The 23684-nt window shown below is 37.1% G+C and overlaps 1 long non-coding RNA gene across 8 annotated transcripts in view; it reads left to right on the top strand.

Moving 5' to 3' along the window:
• LOC123807250 overlaps positions 1-23684 on the top strand; it is a 269462-nt gene that overhangs the window by 126012 nt on the left and 119766 nt on the right. For 7 of the 8 annotated variants that reach the window (XR_006783650.1, XR_006783620.1, XR_006783626.1 and 4 more), the window contains exons 3-4: positions 21130-21258; positions 21824-21938. This is a non-coding gene — a long non-coding RNA (uncharacterized LOC123807250). The remainder of the gene's footprint in view (positions 1-21129; positions 21259-21823; positions 21939-23684) is intronic. The other variant, XR_006783630.1, reaches the window with a different exon arrangement.

Below are 23684 nucleotides of genomic sequence, written 5' to 3'. Positions count from 1 at the left end.
GCTTTAGTCACTTAAGTTTTCCCTGCTTAAGTCTTCCTCTTATGTACAAATGCATGTGAAGTATTTATAACAATGTCTAAACATGTTTGAGATTATTATTGACATCAGTGCAGCCCTTTTACTGGGGTGAAAGAGTTAACTGAGTAGAGCGAGACACCCTGAACAGCTGAAGTTCTTCTGGTTCCCATAGTTTTTAGGAAACTTGTAGGCCCAGCTTCTGTGACCCCTGGGCTCCCATAAGGTTGTCTGAGATTCTTGTCTGAGTTCCTTATCTTAACATCTAGTCTTACTCTAAAACACTATTCATTAAGAGAGCCGTTTTTCGTAACCAAAGAAGTTATGGCAGATAGCAAAGTTCTCGTGGTATTTGTAGTAAATAGCATGCATGTGCATATATCTGTTAGGGATCAGCTAGATGAATAGACAGGTAGATCTCCCTGTTTACATGACTAAGGCCCCCTTTTCTCTTTTACAAACCTCTGTGAATTTGCACTGTTTAAAATTTACTTCTAATGTGTTTAATGCCTCTGTGACCACTGAAGTCGAAGCTCCATGAGGGCCCTGGCTGTCTCTTGCTCAACGCCTTACCAGAAGCTGCCACAGGGGGAGTTCTCTGGCAGGCTGAAGACTCCCCTAGAGAGCTGAAATGACTGGGACTTTCATTCAGTGAGTCTCACTGTAAATGCTTAGGAATTTGTGGGAGGGTTTGGTACTGGTTATCTGACCTGGTAAGCAAGCAGACATACAGCCAGCCTCTCTTGAGCAGTCCTGAGAAAGGCAGTTTATATGAAAAGCTGAGAATAACAAAAGTGAGCATTTCTAAGGATCCACAGGCTCCTCTCCCCGGTGGTATTTGTGCATCCTGTGGGGCTCTGAAGCCTGTCGCTCCACTGGGAGCCCCTCACTGTGTCCCCAGCTCTGGGGAGCTGTTTGTTCACAGGTGAATTCTTGTGTTCTCTGCCTGTGCCTTTTTTGCTCTTGGCATCTTCCTTTCTGTCATTATTTGCCCTGTGACAGTAGGATAGAAGTGGACAGAGAAAACAAACTCAATATGTATTTGTGGACTGACAACTGCCAAGAAGTTTCCTTTAAAACAAAATCAGAATACTGTGGACATTGTGGCTGAGCTTGGGTAAACTCTTCTTTCTTTTTCCTTAGTCCATTTTCATATGGTTGCAAAAATTCCTCATATTGGAGGAAGCATCGTCTGATTTCCCTCAAGCAATCTGCATTCTTCAAATAATACCCTATGCACCCATTAAAGAAAACTTCTAAATACTTACAAAGCAAGCACCAGATTTAGCACGTAACCAAGAAATTTGGTCTTGGAGATCAGCTAAGCAGATCCAGTAAAGTGCCCTGTGTCCACTCCCAGACTTGTTAGTGGGCAGGAGGGATATAACCTGGCTACCTCTGCTGCCCAGACCATACTTACGAATGGAAAAGGAGAGCAGTAGCTTTTTATCACAATCCCTGAGAATTTCTCTTGTGCTCCAAGGGGAGATTGCAGAATGCAGAGCCAAAGGCAGACCTGACTTGATCTCAGGAAAAATCTAAGTGAGAATCCTGGCTCCTTTCGTCAGGAGAAGCAGCCACAGGGATGAGGAGCTGCATGTGCTGTGAGCTTGGGAAACCCTCTGGCTCCCCTGGGCCTCAGTTTTCTCTTCTGTTGGATGAGTGGGTTTCATGTAGCCCCTTATTTTTATGCTTTCATTAAAATTTTCAAACACACAGAAAAGGAGAAAAAATAGTGCAGTGGACATCCATATGTATCATCTGGGTTTAATAATTCCTAACACTTTGTCATATTGCTTCATCAAGGCATACACCCCTTAATTCTGCCAAGTTATTTTTAAGTGAATTATAGATGTCAGGACATTTCATCCTTAAATACTTCAGCTCGTATATTCAGAAATGAAGAATGTTTTCCCCTGTGACGATAAGCCCATTTACTGGATGGTTCTAGAATCCTAGTTTGGGAGTCTTTGTCTTGGTTTTCACCAGAGATTTAAGAGAGGACAGACAGGAGCAGGCACACCAGGCACACACATACCGTGAAGCTCTGGCAACTACAGCCTCAGGCCCTGACACTTATACAGGCTCTTCTGAAAGCCATTTGTATTAAAGGAGAACTTTGTGAGCCATAATGGTTGAAAACCATTATTTCTTTTCAGTCTGGCTTCTTCTCCTTTACCCCTACTTCCACACACACACACACACACACACACACACACACACACACACACACACATTACTCTCCTCCTGTTTCTTAGATCAGGTGGGATTGGAATGGTTGTAAACATTTTGAGGATTCCATTTAAAAATTGTTGGATAATTAATTTTCCTTCTAAAAACTGCTGTGCCAACTGAAATAATTGCTAGCTCTCCAGTGGTACTGATGACTTCTAGGAATACCCTCACTATCCATGGCTAGAAGTCTTAAAACAATGTAAACTGTGGTGCTGGGTGCAGGAAGCGTGGAGGAAACAGGTGAGTTGAAATGTGAAACTTCAGTTAATCTGGGAAAAACCATCCAATCAGAACATGTCTAAATTGGGGAGCTGAGGATTTGATTTTCACACATGCCTAATCAAAAAGCAGGTTCCCTCCTCTTAGGAATATGCTGGCTAATGTAGCATAGACAGTTAAATATGCAATATATGCATTATGGAGGGGGAGTGCACAAAATAGAATTTAACAGAAAACTTGTTGTTGTAGTGCCCTGTGAATACCTCTGGGTGAAAAGTTGCAAAATGTGTGCTTTTAAACATAGATTATGTCTTGGATAATCTTGTTTATCATTACCTAAGGAATTCTGGTGGGTTCAGATGAAGCATGCAAAATCGTCACTGGTACTGTGAAAAGGCAAACATAAAGTACAGATGAAGTAAATATGGTTAAATGTTAACAGTCATTGAACCGGGTAGTGGGTACATGCATGATTATTGTGCTAGTGTTCTATATTTGGAAGTATTCATAGTGAAAAGAAAAAACCAGCCTATAAATCTTCTTAGTTTACATAAGAAGACATTGACACACTTATTTTAGTGAGTTGATGTATATGATAGAAGAAGAATTTAATTACACAATTGCTCAATAGTATAGAGCAATTTAAAAGAACATTTTTTACTTATTTTAGTTTAATTTTGTATGTTTTTCATATATTTTAATCACATCAGTATTGAGACATAATTGAAATGAAGTATGTTTGCAGAAGCCAAACAAAAAGGGAAAGAATAGGAGACTAGCAGAAGGTTCACAATGTCAGAAACTTCCAGAGCGTATTATAATGAAGTTTGAAAGCTGTGATGTCAAAATCATTTAAATTATTTCTATGTTATCCATAAAAATAACTTTTTAATCATGACAGAAGAAGAATGAATTATCTTTTTATTTTCTCTATGACAGTACGAAATTATTATCATACAGAGAAGCAAGCAAAGAATATATAGACAAATTTTACAAAAATAGATATGTGTCAAATAGTTAATAAAATGTATTATTGGCTTATATTTTTGATATTTGTGCTATTTAAATTTGAATTGTGTCATATGTTGTGATGTTTTTATTATTTAAAATAATATATGCCTTTTCATCCAGCTTTGAGTTTATAATTTTGTCGTCTTAAAGAGGACGGCAACAGTCTGTATGCCTCAGGTCCTAGGACTGGTCACTAGTCATCACTCTAGGTTCTATACAATGTTCAAGCAGAAAAATTGTGTTTTCTATCATTCTCAACCTGATTTTTTCCTAGTAGCAAGCTACAATGTTAAAGCTAATAGAGAATTCAGATTTCAAACATTTTAATATGTTAGTGTGGAAATTGAAGCTCAAAAAGATGGCACCTTGTCCCAACCCAGATAATCTGTAGCGACAACACAATGTGGAGAACTTAGGGCTTCTGATCCTGTACCCTGTTCTCATCGTGCTTTGCAGTCTCTCTTAAAGAAACAGGGTATAAAATATTGTGCTTCAAATGTGGCACTAATGAGATGATTCTGTGAGGTTTATTCTGTCAATTTACTCAGCCACTCATTTATGTATCAAAAATCCAGTGAGCACTAGAGATTGGTAGGTGACCTTAAGCTTCTGATCTTAAGCAAGCTCATAGGAGCAAGATTCTAGAATAATACAGAGAAATGTTGCAAAATGAACAGTATTGTGCATGTGGAAATCCAACAGGAAATGAATCTATCTTCTGATCCCTTTATTTTTGTCCACCCTTCCTCCTGCCCACATATTCTTTGGGGAAGGAGAGAGGAGAGCTCCATCAGCTACCAGAAAAATACTCTATGGGCAAGCTTATTGCCCCCTTCTTCCCATTCTTACTTTATTTTAAGGGGAGTGAAGAATATTAGGAACCTTTTACTTCTGAACTCCCCTCTGTATCAGTTAGGGTTCTCCAGGTAAACAGAACCAATAGGGGAGATATGTGTGCATGAGTGTGTGCATAAAAAATAAAGAATTAGCTCATGCAGTTATGGAGGCTGAGAAGTCCCATGCTCCACAGTCCAAAGACATGAGAACCAGAAGAGCTAGTGGTAGAAATTCTAACTGAAGTCCAAAGGCTGGAGAAGACTGATGTCCCAACTTGAAGACTTCAGAGTGAATTCCTTACTCAGCCTTTTGTTCTATTCATGTCTGCAACAAATTGGATGAGGCCCACCCACACTGGGAAGGGCAATTTACTTTACTCAATCTGCTGATTCAAATGTTAATCTCATCCAGAAACACACTTTACAGACACAAGCAGAAATAATGTTTAACCAAATATCTGGGTACAATGTGGCCCAGTCAAGTTGATGCATGAAATAAACCATCACATCCACATTCCTTCTCTGCTCCTCTACCCTCTTCTTTATCACTGACTTAGATTGGTATTTCCTATCTAGAAGCAGAACTTCAGATGAAGATTTGTAGAAAAGTGGTTAACTAAGAAATGCCCTCAAGGAAAAACAGAAGGGAAGCAGACAGTGGGACTGGGAAGGTGAGGAGTCTGAATGAGGATGTAAGAGTAAGTGAAGTTCTAGAAAGGTTGACTTTCTCTCAATCCTATGAAGCTCTGGAGGCATGTAGGTCATGTCTCAGATTACCTGCGTCTTGGAAATCAGGGTATTTATATTCACATAAGTGGCCAACAGCTGTACCTGGAGGAAACAAATCTCCAGGTACCATTCATTCTCTGTCCAGGCAGGAAGAAAAGGCTTTGGCAGCCCTCTGATGGTGAGGTGTCCCAGGGGTGACTCTTGGGAGTGAAAGCACCATATCCAGGAAAATCTAATGGGATTTGGGGGAGTTGCTCAGACATGTGCCATGATTGTGATCAGAATCTTTAACAATGATCTCAAAAGCTCAATGTCGTCAAGGACTCATATCCAAGATACTGGAATATGTGCTTTCCAGACACAATAGTATTCAGTCTTCACGTCAAGTGTAAGGTAATCAGTATACTCTCCAGGCTATGGGGGAGAAGACTGAGACTCAGAGCGAGTAAATGAACTTCAGGAACAGATGCTATCTGTCCTTTGCTTCATGTCCTTGCCCACCATCCCAAATTATAGAGTGAAAATATTATTACATGCCATGCAAGATAATGGATAGAATGCCCAATTTCCATTTGTGGTAGGAAAAATCTGTCTCATTATTTATAGTTCTACTCTCATGTATCTTGTTAAGTGTCCAGGATGTAATTCTGCATTAATTCAAAATTAACCTTCCTGGTACTGATGAAGAGTCAGTAGGCATCAGCTGGAAAACAAGTACATTTTCAATGTCTCTGAAGGTTTATTTTATTAAGTTACTTAAAAGATACTTGGCTAATGGAATGTTTTTACACCCATGCTTACACTCTGGGTTTCAGAAATTTGCTGAATATAAAGTCTTTGGATGACAGAATATACTGTTATTTTTCAGTAACAAGACAGCATGTTCAAATTTAGCCACTCACTATTAAATGTAAAAAAACATAGTGAAAAAAAATTTGTGTGTAACGTATAAATGCTGGGAATTTCCTGCACTGGTAATTCATATATCTTCACTTCCTGAAGGCTTTCAAAAGGACAGCTGTGTGTTTTTTAAGCAAAAATAAGTACGTTTGTATACTTCACTACTCCAGAGTAACAATTATTGTGAGTTCTTCATTAAAAATACCTATATGTGAAGATATAATTAGGCAGATTTAAGAAACTTTGTATTTTCTGTAGTTATTGTTTTGAAGGAAAGAAAGAAAGAAAGAAAGGAAGAAAGAAAACAGTATCAAAACAGTTTATCCCTCTTAAATGTTAATTTTGAATGTGTCTTAGCAAGGGCTATAGTTTAAGCTAATTGTAGCATTGCTTTAGAATGGATTTCAGTTGTTTTATATGAGTGACTTCCTCATCTACCATTATACAATTAACATTTTCAGTTGCTGGAATTTCTAAAAAAATTGAGCAATTACAAATTCACATCCCCCAAATTAGAACTTTCCAATTATTTATGTAGAGAGGAATTACAAATTTGATAAATTTGCACAAATGCACAATTTTGAATATGTTAAAAAGTTACTCTGAGAATTCTTTCTTATTCATTTTCACCTTGTATTTTAAAACATGTTTGGTTTCTTTTACTGTGGAATCTAGCATTATTTTCCACCGAGCATTGCACTTCAAGGAATGCTTCAGCGCATGTGCGTGTGCTGGAAGTCACCTGTAACGGTGGTGAGCCGAATTCATAGGGCAACTAGGAGAAAGAAGGCTGGAGGCACCAACAATACGTGGCTCTGACTGGCCTTCTTCTGATCACCCTCATTATGAAAAACAGCTAAAACAGGTTATTATCTTTGTTTTGTGAATATGTTTTTTAATTTAAGAAGAAAGTAACACTTCCAGCAATCTCAGTAATGCAAACTGGTAGCAGTAGTGCAGCCATTTCATCCTAAAACCCTTTAAATTGTGACATATTTATTTGTTTTGGGACTCTGGTGAGTTATGTTGTTGTTTTCAGAAAAGTGGTATCAGATATATGTGGCTTCTGATTCTGTAATGAACCCGTACATACTCACCCTGCATATGCGGGATCCACATGGGTCTTTTATCCAGTGTCCAACTCTGGGGAATCTTCCCTACTTTGGTCTTCTCAGAACTACCCTTTTCTTTTCTCTACTCCCAGCCACCCCGCAGAATCTCCTCAGGGGGTGAACGAAGTGATTTCAAAATTCTCTGAGACTAGAAACTTGAAAACCTGTTTACTAGCTAGAGATCTGAAAAGGGAAATTATGTGGGAAAAAATGTAGTCAGTTATTTAGTACATACTGCTGTCTTTTGTCTTCACCCATGGTATTTTATGGTGAGATGTTTACCTTTTAAATGCAGCAAATCCATACCAGTCCCTCAACCCATTTCCCCTCTTCCTTACTTTTCTGGGAGTCATCTGAGTGGAGCTGAAGGAGGCAGATAGATCTGGCTGTTCCCCAAAGCCTTAGGCACACAGAAGGGCCTGGTGCTCACATCACTTGGTGTGCACAAATGCCATGTCTGCGGCAAGACCGCAGGTATCGGCGAGGCTTAGTAATGCTTTACTAAGCATTAATACAGTAGTAATGCTTTATACTGTCCCTCATCACCTCAGCAAAGGGAAGCCAGTTTTAGATTAAGAACTACATCAATCCTTCCTTTTATCTAATCCATGGATTTCCTCACCTTCATACTTGAACATTTCTTACTGAGTTTTATGCACAGTAAACTGATTTTAAAATATTCCTTATCTTTAAGAATAGGATCAAAATTTCAAAATATTTGCAGTTGGAAACCTTTGGATAGAAAACTGTAGTAATGAGCAAAAGAAGGTAAAAAGGTGAAACATCTGCAAAACAGATGTTACACTCAATTTCATACCAGAACAAATTATAAATCAGAATCTCATTTTGTTATTTAGATGATGGACAATCTATACAGATATATGTAAGCTGAAAAAAATCTCCATGTGATACTGGGCATTTTTAAGATTGTAGAAACCTACTGTCTAAAAGGAACTGGGCTTAATTATTTGAACAGAAATCTCTTCCTTTTTTGGAGATTATCTACAATGGACAAACCTTAATACTAGTCAGTAGCACGTGAGACTGAAAATAACCTTGAGGTCCACAAAATAGAAAAATATGAATAGAAAATTTGAAAACATTTTAAAAAATAAGGATGAAATACAGAGGTGGGCAAATGTATTTTTATATAATACAAATAAATAATACAATAACTAACAAAGAATAATGTAAGAATAGACTCTATATTTTGTGTACTCACAACTGTAACCCTACTTTCGCCCACCCCTATATTCATTTAGTATTTGGTGGTTTAAAATGTATTAAAATATATGAGTTGGGAAATGATTAAGTTTAAAGCACTTTGTTAGAAATGTTAAAAACTATTTTGGTTAGACAGTTCTAACCAATTATTCTTATAGTAATGGGTGGTCGGACAGTAATAAAAATATAAAAGAAACAGTTTAGATTGAGAGAGGCAGCTTTTAAACTCCAAAACAGTTTCCAAATAGTAGTCATCACCTAATGTAGAGATTCATAGGTCTTTTTAAAATGTAATATAAGTGTCTCCATCCCAAGGGAATACACATTTAAATTAATATCCTGTAGATTTCAAGTATTCATAACCATCATCATTGAACAAGAATAGGATCTCAATCTGGGGTCTAAGAGTATTTCTGAGGACTTAAAGATGGGCTGTGAAGGTCCCTGACTCCTCTAAAATTGCATTCTATGCATATTTATTTATAATTTTTTAGAAAAATAGTGCATGTGTTTCATGCATTCTCATGCATTCTCATATGGGTGATGACTTTTTAAACATTAAGACTGTGTTGGAGAAAACAGAACTCCAACAATAAGAGACAAGCTAATTCATCTTAACTAAAAATGAACTGTACAACTCATAAAAGCTTTGCAAATAGCCAAAGTATAAAACAAAGTAACTGCTGTGTTTATGTCTTCAAACAAGTCAGTACAACAACTCTAGAAACACAGTTTTCATTTGGATGGACATGTTGGAAGTTCAAGCCATTTGTCATTAAACACCGTCTCTTTACAATTTGAAAAATTTAAAGTCATGGGAACTAACCATAGGTTGCACTGTGTTGTGCCTTATTGGCAATTACTCAAGAGCGAGCTGGGAAGAGAAAGCAAATGAGAAATAAATACGGGCTCAACCTGATGATCAAAGGACATTGACACGAATAAAAAGAAGGAATGAGATCAAGGACCAGGTTGTGGGTTACAAAGTACCTAACTAAATTAAATGTAATTCAATTCAGATATAATTAACATGATCTATTAGTCATTTACCTACTAACAGAGGTTTCTGGTGAGAAAAAAATGAAAACTTAAAACATGGCTATATATATTTTTTCTTGTTTCAACACAAAAATAACTTGAAAAATAAGTTAATATTTGGGATTTTTACCTCACTGACAAGAGGATTTTAGCAAGCAACAATCACGGTGTGGTGGATATTCATTATGTCAACTTAGCTAAGTTGGAAATAAAGTTCCCAGACATCCTTGCCTGCCTACTTTCAGGTTAATGTGAGGGGCAAGAGACATTATTTGTGAGGTTTGGTAGGTGGAAGTGAAGAAAAGGCATATTATTTTATGCTTGGAAGTTTAGTTCAGGGCTCTGTGCTCTGCTGGCAGCTGTTGCTGTCCATTTCCTGGCTCACCTTGTTGGTGTGGGGCCGTGGAGGCCTGCAGCTCCTGGAGACCTTCAGCTGCTCCAGCTCCTGAGCCAGGTTCTCCATCAGGACACCCACGAGGTTATGGAAGCTGAAGGCCATGAGAGACTGACTTTGGTTCCAGTTCATCCTTGCACTTCCCAATTCAGGTTCATCTTTCCTTCTGTACTGCCTACCCTGCTGACTTTGAGCCCAGCACCAGATACTGAAGCAATGGTCTTACAAAGCTTATTTAATCAGCTCCCACAGTTGAGGTCAAACCCCCATTATAAATCTTTTGTGTCATTCATAATGGTTCTGCTTTTCTAGATGATGTCATATACCCATGTAACCAGAAAGATATGCACAGAAAAATAATTTAGAATAGGGGATCCATTGTTGAAGTCAGAAGTAATATTTCTGTATTTTTTCAAAATTGATACATGCTAAACCATTTCCCATACTAAATTTTTAAAATTTATAAAGCAAAGAGCATTTTAAAGTAGTTTTGTGCTTTCCTGGGCTTAGGAAATATTTAGAAATAACAAAAATTCATATGAATCAGTTTTAGTTTTCATCACTTTTTCATAATAATTACTTTCAATACCAACTAGTAGAACTGGAGCTTACTTTATATAGAGATAGAGAAAGAGAAAATCTAGGATCTGTATGGAGTCATTCTTTAGATTCTTTTTCTTTCTTTTTAAAAAGATTTTATGTATTTATTTTTAGGCAGAGGGAAAGGGAGGGAGAAAGAGTGGGAGAGAGGCATCAATGTGTGGTTGCTTTTTGTAGGCCCTCTACTGGGGACCTGGCCTACAACCCAGGCATGTGCTCTGACTTGAAATCAGACTGGTGACCCTTTGGTTTGCAGGCTGATGCTCAATACATTGAGGCACATCAACCAGGGCAGACTATTTTTATTTCTTAAAGTTGACCTTTTTTTTAGAAAAAAAAGTTACATTCTATTAAGTGTAATTGGTCAGAGCTAACATTTATGTAACTAGATGACTGTTTAATACCTATTGGTCCCCCTATTTGCTTTTGCAAATGTTGTAGGAGTTACTAGATACCACACTAGTTCAGTAAAAGAGTGTTTAGGAAGTGAAGTATGGAATGAATTAAAGTCAATGGATCATAGGGAAGCATTTGTTACAAGGAATAAAAATCAACTCAAATTAGATTGAGTTTAGGAGAATTTATTGGAGATGTAGATTTTTTTATCATAACCTACGGATAGAAATACTGCTCTTTCTGTCTCTCCCTTCCTGTCTCTATTCCTCTCTACTTCATCTCTTGATACTTTGAGATGCATATGACACCCATTCCTTGGTTACATGACCTTCCAGTATGAGTGCCACTGACCAAGTGGCTGGTGTCTCTTGACCTAGTTATCAGGAGTGTCGATGATAAAGCTCAGCCACTAGATTGACTATGCTAGGGGAGGACTTCCATTCTTGGTTCCGTCAACTGAGGGCAGGTGCAAAGTAGAAAAATGGCTGCTAAGAGACATTGAGAGGACCTTCTCAAAGAAAATGATATGGGCTGGGCAGATATCCTGAGACAGTTCTAACTACACAATATTTTCCTTTTTACCCAGTAGAAAGCAGTTAGACTCAATTACTGTTATTAAGCAGAAAATCAAGTAGCTTTCTTGATGCCTTGGCTCTGTCATATTATACATATAAAACACCTATTTCTATTTCAACATGAAGATTACACTAAGTCTTTTGGTAATAAATACTACATGAAGATATAGTCATTATAAGTCTTTTAATATTTTTTATTGTCTTTAAAGGCCAATTTGAAAAAAATCTTTAGATATCTGTTGGACCAATCAGACATAAAAGATTCTCACAATATGGTTATGATGAATGAGTGAAAACAATTGGAAGAGTTTTTATGATATATTTCACCTCCCTGAGGTTTTGCTTCTTCATTTTGAATAACAGGAAAATGTTATGCTGTATTCATGTGTTCATGCAAATAAAATATTTCTTTTAATATTGAACTATAAATAAAATAAAAAGACACTTCTGACACACATGATAAATTAGCACAGTGGAATTTAGAGATTATAATGCATGAGAATGAAATTTCAGAATGCTGCAAGCACAAGGGACTCTAGGAAACATTTAGGGGTTAAATGGTCCAATCCTTTTATTTTCCAGATTAGGGAATTGAAGTTCAATAGAAATCAGGTAACTTTCTCAGGATGTTTGTATTTAAACCGTCGCTGGACCTTGTAATCCCAAATAACCAAAGTAGCAAAATCTTGACTTAAAAAGTATATCAGAGAAATGAAAAATTTTTCTATTTTCTTTTTCTCCATTAAGCATTATTGTCCACCAAGTAATTCATCAGTATGGTCACACAATTTAATGATGTAAGAGAGAAAAATTGGTTGAATCTTCCCTGTGATTAACAAAATTATTCTATCTTTTGTTCATAGAGACTCAGTTTTATCATAAGGTGGTGCATATTTTATGTTTTTAATAAAATTAATTGAAAGTAATATTCTTAGGATACTCATAACGTCCATTGACATAATTAGCCATATCTTTGACTTTACAAAACCAGAAATGGAGATTTCAAGGGTAAAAAGAAGGTCAAGAGAATAGCACAAGTCTTAATTTTTTGTACACATTGGCATTGATACCAAGGACAGGAATTATATTTAACATACTGTATGTACCTGTTATATTGGGGAGGCTGGCAAGAATAGAGAAAGAGCAATAAGAGCTTTAAAGTGTTCATACAGAAAAAATCATAATTCACTATTTTGAAATCACATGAACTTAAAATATCATCACTCTATAATAATTTTTGTCAAAAGGTAACATTAAAAAGTTCTAAGATTTAGAGTAAATGAGACATAAACTTAATAGGCTAAATAGTTGTATGGATATGTCAAGGGAAGTAGGCAGGAGTCATTTTAACATTGAACCATATGCATTTGTTTGTGCATTGCCTTGTCTCCCCACAGAGACATTCTGCTTGCCTTCACATTGGTCAAGTCTCCTGGCTCATTTGTAAACTTAAATTTCATCCAGGGAAAGCCTTTCATGTCTATTTATATCACATTCTGCTTTCACTTGGTTTGTTTGATGATTTATTAAATACATTAAGCACAGTGAAATTTCCTGTGAGAGTTGAAACATATGAATAAAATTATTTTAAAATTGTGTTTAGGTTGTGATTTATAGAATTGCAAATTGTCAAAGACATAAGGGATCGTGGTAAAGTAGCACACAGTTGCTTGGAGCCCACACATGACTCTAGCACCTCACTTGAAATCTGGTAATTTCCCTGAAATAGCCCATAGGGGAAACATATGCAAGGCAGGCAACCCACTGTACATGTTTGAGTAGATGAGCCTATACAGTGAAGTGCCGAGCTGAGGAAGATATTAATAGAGAATGTGAACACAGGAGCAACTTCTTGATTCAGAGACTGACTGCATTTTTATCCAATTTTTATCATCTGTCTTATTGAAGGAAGGAAGGGATTTACTTAGGACCAACATTTGCCTCTTTAAAGTGTGAGCTAATGGATGTGTGTGAACAGCAATGCAATTGCATTCCTCTTTCTTTAGTTGATGGATTTAGAAAGTTGTAAAACAATGTTTGGCAGCCATAGCCACTAGTATCAATAGTGAACAAATCAGTTAAATTTTTTCTGTATTAGTGTCTTTAAACAATTCAATTACTTGTCCAACAAATACTGATTATCTACTGAGTGAAAGTGTTTGATAAGCCCTGGGGTAGAGGAGTGGAGTGAGTGATGAGAGGTAAGGCTGGAAGAATAAGCAGATGTCTGATTTTAAAAGTTTTTGTGTGACATACAAAACAGGATTTATTCTTTTTAGTCTGTTAGGTGTCATTTAAAGGGCTCTAATCAGGGAGGGGCATGATTAGGCCTGGCTCTTAGAAATAACACTCTGACAGTAGTATGCAGGATGGATGGAAAGAGGGCAGACCTGACTCAGGAGACAATGGTAATTAATTGGACTAGAGATGATGGTAGAGCCTGAACAATGGCCATGTCAGTGGTAATGGAGAGAAAAGGATGGGTCTGAGACTTCTGGCCAAGATGGATGTATAGGTAGATATACTTTGCCTCCTCACACAACCAAAAGAAGGACAACAACAAGTTTAAAAACAGAAAACAGCCAGAACTGCCAGAAAATCAAACTGTATGGAAGTCCAACAACCAAGGAGTTAAAGAAGAAACATTTACCCAGACTGGTAGGAGAAGTGGAGACAGGCAGCCAGGAGGAGAGGACACACAGCAAGGTGGAGGCTGGAGGACCAAGTAGGTTAAGCAGTGGCTGGGAGTCCCATATTTGCATACAGTTAAACTGGGAGGAACAACTGGGGAGCCAGACAGACCACACAACCCACGGTTCCAGTACAGGAAAAATAAGCCTCAAAACCTCTGGCTATAAAAATCTATGGGGCTTTCAGCAGTGGGAGAACTGCTAGCATTATAGAAGACTTCACTGGAGAGACCCACAGGGTACTAGAGCATACACAAGCCCAAGCCCACCCACCCGGAAATCAGCACCAGAAAGAAAAACTTTGCTTGTGGGTAGTAGAGGAAGTGATTGAAAGCCACCAAGACAGAGCAAGCTGCATTTTTCCCCCTCTGACAACTCCTCCATATAAAGCACCACAATTCAGTGAAATGAGTTGCCCTGCCCTGGCGAATACCTGAAGCTCTACCCCTTACAATGTAACAGGTGTGCCAAGGCAAAGAAATATGGCCCAAATGAAAGGACAGATCAAAACTCCAGAAAAAGAACTAAGCAATGAAAAGAAAGCCAACATATCAGAGACAGAGTTCAAAACACTGGAATCAGAATACTCACAGAAATGGTTTAGTATGGTCGCAAAATAGAGGAAGAAGTGAATGCTATGCACAGTGAAGTAAAGAAAAATATACGGGGGGAACCAACAGTGAAGGGAAGGAAACCTGGACTCAAATCAACGATTTGGAACAGAAGGAAGAAATAAACATTCAACCAGAACAGAATGAAGAAACAAGAATTCAAAAAAATGAGGAGAGGCTTAGGAAACTCTGGGACAACTTGAAATGTTCCAACATCACAATATAGGGGTACCAGAGAAGAAGAGGAAGAGCAATAAATTGAAAACTTATTTGAAAAAAGAATGGAGAACTTTTCCAATCTGGGAAAGGAAATAGACTCCTAGAAGTCCAGGAAGCTCAGAGAGTCCCAAAGAAGTTGGACTGAAGGAAGCACACACTAAGGCACATCGTAATGCATTGCCTAAGATTAAAGATAAAGTGAGAATCTTAAAAGCAGCAAGAGTAAAGGAGAGAAACAGTTACCTGCAAAGGAGTTCCCATAAGACAATCAGCTGATTTCTCAAAAGAATCCTTGCAGGCAAGAAGGGGCTGGAAAGAAGTATTTGAAGTCATGAAAGGCAAGGAACTACATCCAAGATTACTCTATCCAGCAAAGCTATCACTTAGAATGGAAGGGCAGATAAAGTGCTTCCTATATAAGGTCACGTTAAAGGAGTTCATCATCACCAAGTCCTTATTGTATGAAATGTTAAAGGGACTTATCTGAGAAATAGAAGATCAAAACTATGAACAGTAAAATGATAACAAATTCACAACTATCAACAACTGAACCTAAAAAAAAAAAACTAAGAAAACAACTACAAAAAGAACAGGATCACAGAAATGGAGGATTATCAGTGGGGTAGGTGAGGGGGGAGAATTGGGGAAAAAGTACAGGGAATAAGAAACATAAATGGTAGGTACAAAATAGACAGGGGCAGGTTAAGGATAGTATAGGAAGTGGAGAATCCAAAGAACTTATGTGTATGACCCATGGACATGAACTAAAGGGAGGAATGCTGGTTGGAGGGGTGGTACAGGGTGGAGGGGGAAAAAGGGAGGAAAAAATGGGACTACTCTAATAGCATAATCAAAAATATACTTTAAAAAATAAATTGAATAAAGGTAACTTTGTGAGAAAAAGAAAAGGATTGATTTGAAAAGTTGTTAGGAAGTTCAAGCAGGATTTTTGATTAATTAGATTTGGAACCTAAGAAAGCAGCATGACTTGATAGTGATTGATGGAATGATTATGATTTTCAGCATGTAGAAATTGAGCATATATGGAGCTTGCATAACCTTAATTTACTTTTATGACATTAAAAGTAACTATTTAAAAAGAAGGTTAACTTTGTTATCAAATTATACATGTAAGATAATGAAGTACATTTTTGTACTACATATAAGGTCTGTTCAGAAGATATCCAGCCATGTGATATGAAATATAGAGACATTTATTGAAGAAGACATAAGATACAAGGAATACTGTACACAGGACAATGACACCTCTATCCCCTTCAAAGCAAGCACCTTGGGACCTCACACAGTTCTCCCAATCACCATAGCTGCCCCATCATATTTTCCTGAATCTCACTGATGATCTGAAATCTCTTCCCTTTCAAAGGTAATTTTAGATTTTGGAAAGGCCAAAGGTCACAGGGCACCAAATCTCAGCTGTAGCAGGGCTGAGCCACCTGAGTGATTTGATGTTTTACCAAAAGACTGTGCACAAGACATGATGCATGAGCAAGCGTGTTGTCATGATGAAACTGCCAATCACCAGTTGCCCATAGCTGCAGCCTTCTGAATCACCCTCATGGTTTCCTCGGAGGAATGTTCAAGCTTAATGCAAAATTTGATGAAGATTTATTGCTCTACTCCCTCAGTCATTTTGAATGTGGTAGCCACACAGTACACATGCTCACACAACAGTGCCTACCACCCCCACTGACTAGTGGGGGTGAAATTGTCATTGAAATTGTCATTGTTCATGCATGTGCATTCCAGTCCACTCTCCTTGGCTGCCAGGTTACATCGACGTCGTTCAAAGACTGTTCCTGTTACATTAACAATGACTTTTCTGGGACAGACTTATAATGCAAGCATTAAAACTGGTTTCTGTTCTTTCACTTTTGCTAATAAATAGCTTGAGAAAACTGGTATAAATTGCAAGTCTTTATGGTTTATATTTATAAGAACAGCATTCACTTCCCTATGGAAACTAGAGAAAATTCCATACAAATCTTTGCAGTCTAACATGGCATGACTTGATAGACTAGGGCATCTGAAAATTCAGTTTCTAACTCCAGAAACCAAATGTCAGAAATAGAATCAATGAATACTTGACTTAAACTAATTCCTTGAATATCTAACCATGCATTTTATGTCATTTATCACTGTGCTTTCTCAGGACTTAGAAATATGAGCCCTGAATAAAAATGTGGAGGACCACCTGTCTTCATGGAAGCATGCCAAGAATCCACAGTCTAGTTTATGCTTAAAGCCACTCACAGGAAATATAGATGGTCACCTTCTACTTGCTGTTCTCAGATTAATATTTTTAAATGAGAGTATTGCAAAGGAACTAACTTTATGTTGATGGAGATATAATAGAATACATTTCTGGAACATGCAGTTTAGAATTAGGTGTTTAGATCTGAAGGGAATCAGGTAAGGCACACTAACGATAGGTACCTTGTCACATCTCTTTCAGCCATCTAATCTTGGGTCTAACACAGTATGAGTTGGTTAGTGAGGAGGTAACCCAAAAGTGAAGTAGACCAGGAATACTGCATTTTAGTCTAGAATGGTTATGTAACATGAGAATAATTTTTGTTGTTTGTTTAATTGGTAGTTGTTTCTTATTTTGTTTTTTTTAGTTAACTTTTTGGCAATTTCCTTTCTCACAACAGTGAACTGAGCTTCTGAACTATTAGGGTATAACATAAAAGTGTAGAAGAAGGCATGGCCTTTAACTAGTGGAGTGAATATTAAGCTGTATTTGTAAGAGACAAATATCACTGATTAAAAATGAAACATGCAGACTGCTGTGTATAACAATTGCTCTTTTATGATTTCAAATAATCACAGTAAAAATTGATAGGATTTACTGTTTTTTTGAAATATCACAAATGTTTGAAATTTACAACATACCACAGTAGTTAGTGCATGAGATTAAAATAAGACCTAGGACTAACCTTTAAAATCTTCATCTGACATTTGCTAGCAGTGACACTGTGGATCAGTTATGTAACCCCTCTAAATTTCCATCACTTCATCTGTCATACAGAAATGATTACAAGTATCTCACCTGCTGATTGAATACAAATGTAAACACTTAATAAATCATTCCTAGTTAGTACTAATACCAATAAAAGTAGAATAGAAGTAGAAAATAATCCTTTGTCCTGCAAAATAGTTGAAATGAATTATTTTAAAATCTTAAGAATAATAAATAGAAGAAAAGAATAAATATTTTTTTAGTATGTAAGAGAAAATAGAAAGGGAATCCAAAGGCAATATATGTGTGTGGGTGGGTGTATCTGTGTGGGTTTACATATTGGATATGCCTTTGTGTACCATTAGGACTAACTCGTTAAGTTCATTTGAACATCAAATTTGAGCTTCAAATTTGGATTTAAGATTCATGATTGGTGATTAAAAATAGGAATATGTTCAGTTATATACTTTTTCAGTATCTATATGGAAAAAGTATACCAATTATATAGGTAAAGCAGCTATCCTCAATAATAATTTTTAAAAGGGATTTCTTATGTGAGGACTTATATACAGGGCATTTCATGGTATGGACAGGTCATGTTTTCAAAAACATATCCCGAAGGAAAAATTGTAATGTCTTGTTTTTTTTGTTTGATCCTTTGAGAAAAGCAAAAGTCTTATTAACAGATAACCAAATGAAGGGCAAAGTTCATTCAGTTCAACCATGTAGCCTTTTTGTGGTCTTGCTCATTGACCCAAGGAAGAACTTAGAGCAACTTGAGAGCTAGATGCAGCCATCTTAAGACAGGGTTTTCTAATGTCCTCTAATGAGGGCAGAGCTTTTGAGTTCAACCTCTGAAGGAAGTGTAGCTTCATGTATTTGAGGATGAAAGGAACAATTTGGAAAATTGGCTCCTTTATGATAATGTAATGGGGCCACCCAAAATCTTTAGTGAACTGAATATAAAATACTTCTAATAATCATAGAAAAGAAAAATTACTTGTACTGGGCATTACTTTTATTTAAAACAGGTTTAAATTTATAGAACATTGTTTTCTGATTTTTTTGATTTATAGGCTGTTTCATTAAATTAGATATACAGAAGCATCAAAATCTCCCAATATGACAATTGAGGCATGTTGTACAGCAAATCTTAATAACATAAGTAGCATTGATGCATGTTACAAATTATTAAAATGTTGTTTTGAAGAATATTTGAGTAAATAAGATAAAGACTGGAGAGATGACAACAAATGTATTTCTTTAATTCTTTTTGGTAAAAGAGAACAGGGCCATGGCTAATAATAACAGTATGAAATCATGCTGTGCCTTTTAGTAATCAATTTTTAACTAGCATGATCACTAACAAAGTAATAATGATGATCATATGAAAGAGTAAAATGACACAAATTAACTATTCTATGTTTTTGGCTGCTGCCCACTGATGGAATGTGAGGTCTGCTCATATCTTGCTTACTTGGATGAAGGTAGTTTGCTTTATGCAGTATTGATTAGTTTTATGATTAGTTTTCGAGCATATTGGTCAAGTGCAAGGGTGAACAATTAGAACGATTAAGACAGGATTTCCTAAATTCTAAGCCCTGTTATTGAGGCTTACCTGAGGTTTTATTAAAAACACAAATGATGGTATCACTCCAGCCCCACTGGATCAGAACTGGGCCAGGGAAACATCATTAAGAATTTATATTTTTTAACTTAAATTGTATTTTATTGTTTATGCTATTACAGTTGTCCCAATTTTTTCCTTTTGTCCCCCTCCCCCAATCCTCTTCTCTCTCCCTCAGGCAATCTCCACACCATTGTCCTTGCCCATGGGTAATGTATATATGTTCTTTGGCTAATCCCTTCACCTTCTTTCAGCCAGACCCCACCTTCCCCTCCGGTCTTACAGCTGTCAGTCTGCTTCATGCCTGTGGTTCTATTTTGCTCATTAGTTTGTGTCCATTAGAGTCCACATAAAAGTGAGATCGTGGTATTTTTTTTTCACTGACTGGTTTATTTCACTTAATATAATAATCTTCAGGCCCATCCATGTTGTTGCAAAAAGTAAGCCTCTTCATTTTTACTGTTGTGTAGTATTCCATTGTGTAAATATACCACAACTTTTCTATCCACTTGTCTACTGATGCACCCTTAAGCTGTTTGGTACTCTTAGGATATATCCCCAGAAGTGGTATCACTGAGTCAAAAAACAGTACTATTTTTAATTTTTTCAGGAATTCCCATACTGTTTTCCACAGTGGCTGCACCAGTCTGCATTCCCACCAACAGTGCACTAGGGTTCCCTTTCCTCTGTATTTTTAACAAGAGTACCATATGATTCTTGTATGCAGAAAAATTGTGAAACAGTAAACTAAGCCAGTTCTCAAAAATGGTTTGGAGATGAACTTTGCTTGAGAAATGTATTACCCCATATCCCCACACACTCATCTTTCAGAACCACAGAACAATACATATATTGTTCATCAATAACATCATTGCCAACACTTGCCCTATTTTTTTTTGCTCATAGAATTTGTCAGATTACAATCTACATAGGTATCTACAGAGCATGACTTTTTGTGACAAGAGGACTTGTGAGTGCATTTTTCACTAGCAACTCCTAAAGTCTAATAGTCACAGAGCTGAGCTCTACAATTAGCTTTAAGGAAATATAGAAGATTAAAATATGGTTATGTATGGATTTATACACTTAATACATTGAGTTATATCTGTTAATTTTCCCCTTAATAAGTGGATATAGGGTATAAAATATTGGAATAATTGCCTAAACTGTTTTCTTTTTGTTATCCTTTTAAGTACTACTGAATGCCAAACAGTTATTTCTTGGTTTTGGGTTCATTTTGCACATCCTACATTAATTTTTAAAAGATGTGATGTTTTAATGTGACATTTAAAACTTTGCTATCGAGTCTTTCATTTAGACCAACCTAATATGATGTTCCTAGGGCCTCAATTAGCAAGCAGTGCTGTAGAATGTTAGTCTCCTCACTGATACTTATATGCAGAAGTACATACTGGAATATTTTCTTCTTCAAAGTGATATTTTCTTTTAAAAATCTACCTTTAACTATTTTAGTATAATTTCTGGCCATGCAAAAAACAAAATTTAATTTTTACAAAATACTTAAAAAATGCTTTGGCAAAATAATGTCAGGAGAAAAAAGACACTCTCATATCTCTACCTCATAACATCTTTTAATGTAGGTATGCTGAGTTCTTAATTTCTTTCTGCTTATGGATAATGAGGATGAACTCATTCTTTTTGGTTACTTTATTTCATTTTTAATTCTCACCTGAGGACATTTTTTTCATTGTTTTTAGAGAGAGAAGAAGAAAGAGGAAGGCAGAGAAAGAAACATTGAAGATAATGAAACAACGAAGAAATATTGAGAAGTACTGATTGGTTGTATACCATATGTGCCTAGACCAGGAATCAAACTCACAACCTAGGTATGTGCCATGACCAGGAATTGAACCTGTATCCTTTCAGCCATGAGACAACATTCCAACTAACTGAGCTACACTGGCTAGGGCATGGCTACTTAATTTAGTATTAAGCAGGAGGGAAAGTAGCTAGTCATTGACTCACTCAGTACCTTCTTATTATGGCCCAACAATTTTTAGTGATGAAAAATCACATTTTATATAATTTTGTGAATTATATTTACTGAGTGCAAGAGTTTGGATTCAAAATGGCAGTTTTTAAGGACTCATGAAGAAACCGAGACAGGTCTTGTTAGGTTCATAAGTATAATGTGCTCTTACAAAATACAGTCCTGTTGCAAAGCCTAATTCCCTATTTCCTTGAATGCTCAAAGTCATATTAGCAGCATATTTCTGGAAGACACTGCAGGAATTTACAAAAGAAACACTATTATTTCTTTTGTGCGCACTAATATGCACTTTTATGGCAAGGGTGCTCTTTTCAAGAGGGTAACTTGAGAGCAAATAATGGGTCTTTCAATCTGCTATTTTTGTGATCCTCAAATCCATGCATTTCTGCCTGTGATTCCAGGCTAATCCTGTTGGGCTTTTGATATTTCTTCTCAGAGGATATAATTAATCCTTAACCAAAGGGATCCTTGAAACATGGACCTGATAGTTGGAGGACAATTGTCCACCCTGCAGAGGTGAGAATTTTTCATGTCATTTGATTTTGCTTGATTGAACAGGATGCTCTTCTGTTTTAGAGTTGATGTGCTCATATTTCATAACACAACTGGTACAGAAGATAGCAACACAGAAAAGCAGAAAGTCACACCTTCGGTTACAAATGTTTATTGTGGCAGTGACCCTTAGTGAATTTTAAAATTGAACTTAATACCCCTTTTTCAGTCCCCATCACTGTTTGCCTTGCTTAACGTGCTCCTCTCATGACCTGGCCTCACTGACTGTATCTCCGGATGGAAAGGCCTCTGAAGCCACTCATCTGAGCACAGCAAGCCCAGAAGGTCTGCCTGTGGGTTACTCTCAGCACACAGGCCACTACTGGAACTGGGCAAAGACAAAACAGACACAAAGGATGAGAAATCCATCATTTGATTTCTGGTCAAGGTGGAATTGTAGGTAGACACACTTCTCTTCCTCATACAACCACAGAGAGAATTATAACTATATCTCAAAACAAACAACCAGAACTGTCTGAAAATCAAGCTGTATGGAAGCCATACAACCAAGGATTTAAAGAAGCCATATTCATCCAGACAGGTAGATGGGGCAGAGTTGCAGATACGGGTGAAGGCAGCAAACCGGTCATCCCACATTTGCATAAAAATCAGGAGAGATATCTTGGGAGCAAGTGATCCCAGCCTCAGGCAAGACCTCACAGCCCAGGGTTCCAGCACCAGGAAGACAGACCCCCGTAACTTCAGACTGTAAAAACCAGCGGGTGTTGGGCTGTGGAAAAAACTGCCAGATTTTTAGGAGAGTCCATTTCTAGGGCCTTCACAAACTTAGAATATAGGCAAACCCACCCACTCTGGGATTCATCAGCAGGGCAACAGCTGGAAGAGTGCCAGTCGCATACAGGAAGTGGGTGAAGAGCCTGGAAATGTGATGAGTACTGGGCAAACTTCCAGAAGCCAGGCAGTGGTACTGTCCTCTCTCCAAGCTCTCCCCCTACATAGAGCCACAAAACAGTGCAATGGGTTACCCCACTCTGGCAATTACCTAAGGCTCCACCCCACACGATTTGTTTATAGGTGCCTTTTCTAAGACAGGGAGTCAAAGCAGCTCCATCTAATACACAGAAACAAATACAGGGAGGCTGTCAAATTGAGAAGATGAAGAAATATGACCCAAATGAAAGAACAGAACAAAACCTCAGAAAGGAATATCAATAAAGGACACGTGGACAAAACCACAGGGGGGTAGGATTAAGGGTGGGAAGTGGGGATGGCGCAGGTGGGGTGGGAGAATGGTGAGGGGGAAATGGAGACAACTATACTTAAACAACAATAAAAAAAATGTCAAAAAAAAAAAGAATTAAATGAAATGGAGATAACCAGCCTATCAGATGAAGAGTTCAAAACACTGGAGATCAGGAGGCTCAAAGAATTCATTGAGTAAGGCAATAACATAAGGAAAGAAATGAAGATTATGCTAAGTGAAATAAAGAAAAATCTACAGGGAACCAACAGTGGAGAGGCTGAAGCTGAGAATAAAATCAACAATTTGGAAAAAAAGAAAGGAAAAAGTATTCAATCAGAACAGCAGAAAGAAAAAATAATTCAAATAAACAAGAATAGGCTTAGGAGCCCCTGGGACAATTTTATACATATAAACATCTGAATCATACAGGTGCCAGGAAAAGAGGAAGAGTGAGAAATTGAAAACTTATTTGACAGAGTGAAAGAAAACTTCCCTAATTTGGTGAA

The sequence above is a fragment of the Phyllostomus hastatus genome, unplaced genomic scaffold, assembly GCF_019186645.2.
Source record: "Phyllostomus hastatus isolate PE091 unplaced genomic scaffold, TTU_PhHast_1.1 phas_contig_1, whole genome shotgun sequence".
NCBI lineage: Eukaryota > Metazoa > Chordata > Mammalia > Chiroptera > Phyllostomidae > Phyllostomus > Phyllostomus hastatus.
The sequence above is the reverse complement of the archived record's forward strand: the minus strand, read 5'-3'. Positions and strand labels throughout refer to the sequence as shown.